We start from the raw sequence: 8,954 nt of genomic DNA on the forward strand, positions 1-8,954 counted from the left end.
CACAGACAAGATAGCTGCAGTAATGCTGAAACATAACGTGATGTGGGGCATTAAATATATATGGCAGTCAGGGGAAAACTTTTTTTTTAATCTCCAATATGTTCTATTTTTACTCAGATCAGCTTTGATTTGACTTCGACGGCCATGCCTTTTTGAGTTCATCTATCTTAAAGGTTAATTTTATTGTCTCTAAAGACTTGTATGCATAAATCCCAAAGTAGAGTGGAGTTGGAAGTTTTATTAATCCATATTAATATTATTGATAATATGCAGCAGAATTAGAGAGGTATAAAATAAGTGTCTCCATGAAACTCAGCCTCTGCAGGATCATTTTCAGCACTCCACACGGCATAAAAAATTAACTACTGCAGTTGTGCTTTACTCTGACAGCTAAAAAATTGTACTCATGTATGTAATAGGCTCTATATTACTCACTTAATCCCCCACTGAAGACATTAATTTAATTTTTCCTATTCACAGACACAAATTAATCATTAAGAAAATGGTGTATAATTTCCCAGTTTTCCCATGATTTTACAGTAAATCTATAATTCATAATAAGTTATGAGACATTCTTCTTTTTTTAATCCAAATTAATGGATTACATTTACCATTTCTTATAACCAGATTATTGTAATCTTGTTAAAGATAATCCGTTACTCCCTAACCCTGGTCTTCAAGTATTATTTCTGAACATTTCAGCGAAGCAGTTGGCACTTAATGCAACTGTAATCTTTGCTGCGGCATCACGTCTAATGAAAAGTATAAATGGGGAGCTGCAAAACATCTCATTACAGAAATTTTCTCCTCAGATGATTTGTTCACATTTAATTAAAAAAGCTGCAACACACACGTACGCACAGGTCTGCGATGGTAAATAATGCCTTCCAATTTCGCCTTCACCTCGCAGCACTTTTCCTCATGAAAGCCTTCAGTGTTGCAGGGATTGATGATTAGCATGACAGTGCACTTTGTGCTCAGAGAGGCTTCCCCACCTCTGCCCCGTCTGTGGCTTGATCTCTGCAGTGTGTGATCCATTTAATGGCCTCTGAAGCCCCGGACATTGATTAACGGGTGTCAGTACCCTGTTGGGTTTGAAGGACAGGATACTGTGCATTAGAAAAGTGGCTGTTAGCTGTCGGCTTTAATACCAAAAAAAGACTGGAAACAGGGGGAAACAGCCTGACTCTAATCGTTTTTTACACTTTTGTACAAAACCAGACGTGTAGAAATGACGATTTTCCAGTTTAGGGAGGGGTTATGTGCCAGACTAGCTCCTGGCAGGGACCTGTGACTTCTTGGAATCGGCCAAGAAATACAAAAAAGAAAAGAAAAAAGACGATGTGAAATCAGAACTTACAGGTACTGTTCCTTAAGTAACAAAGCCTCATTCAAAATCCCACTGACAGAATGTAACAACACTATTAACTAAAAATCCAGCCTCTGAACAGAGTCTTTCTCAACAGTAAGTTGAGTGATTCAGTTCATATGTAGATAAGGATGGTGATAATTTAAAAAAAAAAAAAAAGATTGTTGTAAAAATACTGTGACGTGAAAATCCTGCATTCAGTGTGTTATTTAAAGGGATAGAATATCTGGGGGCTGTATGAGATACTTATCCATAGTCAGTGTGTTACCTACAACAGATCGGCACGCTCAAATTGTGATTTGCGACGGGTAACTGAAGCCGTTACATCCAGCACATTCTCACTCCGACCTTGTCACATGTTGACGTTTGGTCATGGACTTTCTACATCCACATATGACATGCAAAGTACCCTGGGTGTGTTGGTTGTTGACGTTCAGGGACATCATGTCAAGTTCTGCCTGTTACATGCATTGTCTTCTTTTGAGATCCACTTCCATTTTCACAGGAAATTAAACATTTACATACAGTCTCTTTCAAAATAAACATTCTAAGTTAGTGCAACGCCACAAATTGACGTTTTTCCTTCAACAACAAAAACACATGGTTGGATTTAGGGAAAAAGAACAGGGTTTGGGGTTAGAAACTTATGGGACACTAGCACCACTCTCTCGGGTGAAAGTTGGTGGTGGTGGACCCATCCACCACCACTCCCGCCCACCCCCGTCGCACTTTTGCAACCTTAACTTTCGTCTTTGTCCCGCTGCATTTCGCCCTGACACCATGTATCATGCAGACCTTATCCTCAGACAGCCCTCTCTGATGGGGAACTGAAGCTGTTACATTGCTCTCTTCAGGTCAGACTTTATTTATTGTCATTTTATCTTGCAGAACACGGGAGCTGTTGGTCTACTGCTGCCTCGATCAGCTAGTTTTTGTTTGTGATATTGTGTGACTTTGCTGTTTTAAAGGGTTAGTTCAGATTCACCAAAGTCACACAATGACGCAAACAACTTAACTGATTGATGCAGTTGTAGACCAGAAGCTCCCGTGCTCTGCAAGATAAAATGACAATCAATAAAGTCTGGCCTGAAGAGAGCGATGTAACAGCTTCAGTTCCCCATCAGAATAGGCTGATGTCCAAGCTTCTTACCCTATCTCTAAGGCTCTTTGATTGAACAAAAAAATCATAAATATAACCAACACAAAAAGTATTAAATAACAATGACGGAAAAATGCATAGCCTATGTAATCTAACTAGTGTGATTATAATGGGCCCTATGTTAGAATCTACAATATATGCAGTTATTACTTATTGCAAAGTAACAACAGCAGAGGTCTCCAGGTTGACCTCTGTCTCTGGCAAACTCAGCAAATGATGTTTTGTTTTATCTCCAAGGTAATATGAGCTAGAGGGTCAAAGATCAGGGCGTAATGTTATGAAGAAGTAGTACATCCCAATTAGTCTGTGAAGATTCTTAGTCACCCAGGTCATGGTAATCTTAAGTGCTATATCGTAGGCAACTGGACTTGCTTCAGTTTCTAGAAGACGTTTCCCCTCTCTTCTAAGAGGCTTCTTCTGTTCTAACTGACTTGTGCAGAGTTTCAGGCTTTGAACTCTGTGTGGGTGTGAACCCTTGCATAGTCGTTGAGGTCCTTTGTGAGCTCTGAGTTAATAGTCCTTAAGGTCATATGTGAGTCATTGACCCACCCGGCCATCTTGTGTGTCCTTAGGGTTAGATGGGTCCAGGTGTGAATGGGTGTTAATTTGTCTGGGGAGGGATTCTTCAAGCAAGTTCAGTTGCATACAATACAGCACTTAAGATATGTTCCAATTGTTTGCATACTGCAGACAACAGTACCCAGTTTGTAAGCGCATTTGCAGCACCTACTAAAAAGATATATTTTTTAATAACCCACATGATGGGAGAAGCAGCTGCCCCCAGGTATTCTCATTCGACTCTGTCTCACTCCGAAGTCGTCGAAATCTGGTGCTTTGGCAGTGACTTGCGGTGTCAGACATGGACGAAAAAAAGCCGCCCTTTAATGTTGACATGATACGTGGCGTCGGGGGAACGTGGTGGGACAAGAACGAAACTTAAGGTGGCGGAAGTCCAAGTAGGGCAGGTGGGAGGGGTGGTGGAGGGGTCCAACAAACACCAACCTTCAGCTGGAAGAGTGGTATTCGTGTCCTGTAAGATTCTAAAGCCAAATCCTGTTTGTTTTGTCTTAAACCCAACCATGTGTTTTTGTTGGTGGAGGAAAAAAAACATGAATTTGCATTGTTGTGCTGATGTTATGCACTTATTTTGAAAGAGACGGTAAATTTCTTGTGAAAACAGAAGTGTATTTTGAAAGAAGACAATGCATGTAACAGGCAGACCTTGACACGGCGCACCAGAGCATCAAAAACCAATGCACAGAGGGTACCTTTCAAGTCCTGTCTGGACGTGGAAAGTCCATGACCCAATGTCAACATGTTAGGAGGTCGGACTGAGAATGTGTTGCCTCATTATCAAATCGGGCCCACATTCAAAAAAGTTTGGGCACCACTGTCCTACATTATCTGACATGAGTGTGGTATAACTCTTCTCATCTAACTCTGGGTGAGAAAACAAATGGGCTCATTTTATAAAAGCTGAAATTGTTCTTCATGGTGACTTTGACAGGGTGAGGATGTGACATTTCAAAGCTGAGTTATGTGTGTGTGTATTCGACCAGGATGCCATGACTGCGCTGTCATGTTGCCATGAGGTGGAAAAAAAAGAGAAACACTGTGACATTGTCTATTGTACAGTGTAAAAGAAATAACAAAATGCAGCCTGACGCAGCATCTGAGGGAGCACATCTGACTGCCAGGGTGTGTTTCAAAGCAGCAGAGCAGTTGGTGAAAAGAGGGGCCAGCAGAGATCATTAGCATGCATGTGAATGGGCTCGAAAGAATGAACAGATTATGCATTTGTATGTTTGCTGATGAGATAGAGGGGTTTAAGTCCCTCAGCCCAGTTTGAATGACAAATCCCCACCAGGGGAGGGGGAAAGGCCACGGATAGAGAGGAGCAGGAAGAGACAGACTTTAGGCTTTTGAGTAAACGTGGTGGGGGAGTGATGCACTGGTCTCACAGCAGATGTCCCAAATTGGCAAAGAAAAGAAAGAAGACCAAAGGGATGTGTGGATCCTGAGCTTAACTCCTATCTCTCTAAATCTGCAAAGTATCTGTGCGGAGCATCGGGGCGGATCGCACCGCCGCGGCTGCCAGTCAAAGTTTTGAGAGGTTGTTTTCAGAGCCCCTTTTGTTGTGGCCTGTGGAGCGTGTTAGCAACAAGGCCGCTGAGTGAGAGGGTTGGCTGGCTGGCTTCAGGGACTCTCCTCTACATGTGGAGGGCTTTACAGTTCGCTGGAAAGATGAGGAGAGACAAGGAACAAAAACACTTCCTTGCCGTCCGAGATGAGAGCGGCGGCGGGCCAGTGTCTCGTCCTGTTACTGGGGTCAACGCCGCCGATGTTGACAGTGATATGTGTCACCACTGGTTTGTAATTAAATGGGAGGAGGCCCGTTTGACTGAGATGCAGCGTGATCTCTTTCTGTCTATATCACACACACACACACACACACACACACACACACACACACACAGATTCTTATCGCCTGAAACTACCTGTATATTCGAAATAAATGGCCTGCCAAGCATTTGATGGGTTGGCTAGAAATCCCAAATGCTTATAGTGCCTTGGCTGCTTTCAAGTAATCATCCCCATGGTAACACCTGACACCAGCTATTCATCATGCAGCCCATATAAACTCCAGCATATTCACAACAACACGTCACACAGTCAACTTTTCATACCCGCTACTGACAAATAGCCACACAAAACATGTCTGTGCATGATGATACGTTCCAAATCAAATCCCCTTATTAAGGCTTAGCTGCGTGTCTGCTCCGTGAGTGTGTGAGTGCTGGTACGTGTCGCGTTGCATCATGCACTTCCCTCAGCATTAATTGTCAGTCGTTAGAGTTAATATGGCAGGTGAAAGTGAATTTGTTAGGATGGCACTGAACTCTAATGTGTTGCTATAGTGCATATCAGCCAGCAGAGCGTGTGCGGCCTCACTGGATGAATATTCAGGAATCAGAGCCTCATTTAGCTCCAACACGAGCAGAAAATGGAAATTATTTTGGCTTTAAATGAAACAAGATGAGGATGCACACATAGCACAAATAGACCTACTGTATGTAGACGTTGTTCTTTTTTTTCTTCTCTCTCCTCACTCTGCGTTTCAACCATCTGTCAGTGATATTGATGTTTCTCGCAGAGGGCTACAGGGCGCAGGATGGAGGAAAGGAGTGAGAGTGAGGAAATATTTGTGGGACGCAGTCATACACGTCTTCTCATCACTCCTTCGCATTGAGTCTGGGGGTTATATCTTTATATGGGACTGCAATCAATTTTAGTCAGTGGTGAAAGAAGTGATCAGATCTTTTTCTTAAAGGTGCAGTGTGTAGGATTTAGGGGCGTCTGTTGCTAAAAATGGAATACAGAATTGATAATCATGTTTTCATAGTTTATTATCACCTGAATCTAAGAATCATTGTGTTTTCATCTGCTTAGCATGAGCTCTTCATATCTACAAAAGGCAGCAGGTCTTCTTCCTTGAAGGCTACCATGTTGCACTGCCATGTTTCTACAGTAGCCCATAGCAGACAAACCACACACTGGCTCTGGAGAGGAACTTTTGCATTTTTGGTGGTGCACATGTACCTGATGGCCACAGTATGTTCTCGACAGGCTTGGAAAGGAAAGTGAGATTTTTATGACTAACTGAACTAGGAATATTGTTTCCATAATTTTTGACGATTTACTATACTATGACGTTTTTTTCATGATTTTGGAGAACATATCATACTATGATATTTTTTCATGATATGGACGACATACTATACTATGACTTTTTTTCATGATTTAGGACGACATACTATACTATGACTTTTGTTCATTATTTTGGACGACACACTATACTATGACTTTTGTTCATTATTTAGGACGACATACTATACTATGACTTTTTTTCATGATTTTTGACAACATACTATACTATGACATTTTTTTATGATTTCGGACGACATACTATACTATGACTTTTTGTCATGATTTATGATGACATATTATACTATGATATTTTTTTCATGATATGGACGACATACTATACTATGACTTTTTTCATGATTTTGGACGACATGCTATACTATGACTTTTTTAATTATTTTGGACAACATACTATACTGTGACTTTTTTTCATTATTTTGGACGACATACTATACTATGACTTTTTTTCATAATTTTGGACGACATACTATACTATGACTTTTTGTCATGACTTATGACGACATACTATACTAAGACTTTTTTTTCATAATTTTGGACGACATACTATACTATGACTTTTTTCATGATTTTGGACGACATACCATACTATGACTTTTGTTCATTATTTTGGACAACATACTATACTATGACTTTTTTTCATAATTTTGGACGACATACTATACTATGACTTTTTTCATGATTTTGGACGACATACCATACTATGACTTTTGTTCATTATTTTGGACAACATACTATACTGTGACTTTTTTTCATTATTTTGGACGATTTACTATACTATGACTTTTTTTCATAATTTTGGACGACATACTATACTATGACTTTTTGTCATGACTTATGACGATTTACTATACTATGACTTTTTTTCATAATTTTGGACGACATACTATACTATGACTTTTCGTCATGACTTATGACGACACACTATACTATGACTTTTTTTCATTATTTTTGACGATTTACTATACTATGACTTTTTTTCATTATTTTTGACGACATACTATACTATGACTTTTTTTCATAATTTTGGACAACATACTATACTATGACTTTTTTCCATTATTTCGGACGACATACTATACTATGACTTTTTTCATTATTTTTGACGACATACTATACTATGACTTTTTTCATTATTTTTGACGACATACTATACTATGACTTTTTTTCATTATTTTTGACGACATACTATACTATGACTTTTTTTCATGATTTTGGACAACATACTATACTATGACTTTTTTCATTATTTTTGACGACATACTATACTATGACTTTTTTTCATGATTTTGGACAACATACTATACTATGACTTTTTTTCATTATTTTTGACAACATACTATACTATGACTTTTTTTCATTATTTTTGACGACATACTATACTAAGACTTTTTTTCATGATTTTGGACAGCATACTATACTATGACTTTTTTTCATTATTTCGGACAACATACTATACTATGACTTTTTTCCATTATTTTTGACAACATGCTATACTATGACTTTTTTTCATTATTTCGGACAACATACTATACTATGACTTTTTTTCATTATTTCGGACAACATACTATACTATGACTTTTTTTCATTATTTTTGACGACATACTATGCTAAGACTTTTTTTCATGATTTTGGACAGCATACTATACTATGACTTTTTTTCATTATTTCGGACAACATACTATACTATGACTTTTTCCATTATTTTTGACGACATACTATACTATGACTTTTTTTCATAATTTCGGACGACATGCTATACTATGACTTTTTTCATGATTTCGGACGACATACTATACTATGACTTTTTTCATGATTTCGGACGACATACTATACTATGACTTTTTCCATTATTTTTGACGACATATTATACTATGACTTTTTTTCATAATTTCGGACGACATGCTATACTATGACTTTTTTCATGATTTCGGACGACATACTATACTATGACTTTTTCCATTATTTTTGACGACATGCTATACTATGACTTTTTTTCATGATTTTGGACGACATACGATACTATGACATTTTTTTTCATGATTTCTGACGACATACTATGCTATGACATTTTTTCATGATTTTAGAGGACAGACTACACTTTGACTTTTTTCATGATTTTCGCCACACATACTATACTATGACTTTTTCAGTGCGATTTCCACAACATACTATAGTGTAATTTTTTTAGTGAAATTTTTTTGGCATACTATACTATTACTTTTTTAAGTGAGATTTTTACGTCATACCTTACTATATCCGTGACATGGACTACTGTTTTGAAGCCTCAAGTTTTTCGGAGCCTTAGGTTACCATATTTGGACAAGAGGGTAGAGTTGTGGAGGAGTGAGGGTATATGTGACTGAGAGCCCAAGGACACCGCCATGGTAGGCACTTGTCAATCATAAGGTTCACCCTAGACCATATGCTGCTTTGTTGTCTATTTTACTCTACATGAGACAATAATTTACAAAATGAACATCATGTACTATTAAATAAGACCACAAACTTTTTAGTAAAATGTTTATTCAGGTAATAAGTCAACACTCTGTCACCTTGTCACATTTCGACATTTGGTCATGGACTTCCCACACTGACATATGATGTGTAAGGTACCCTGGGTGCATTGGTTGTTGATGTCCTGGGACGCTGTGTCAACTTCTGCCTGTTACATGCGTTGTCTGATTCAAAATACACTTCTGT

Source organism: Epinephelus fuscoguttatus, linkage group LG15 (genome assembly GCF_011397635.1).
Source record: "Epinephelus fuscoguttatus linkage group LG15, E.fuscoguttatus.final_Chr_v1".
Lineage (NCBI taxonomy): Eukaryota > Metazoa > Chordata > Actinopteri > Perciformes > Serranidae > Epinephelus > Epinephelus fuscoguttatus.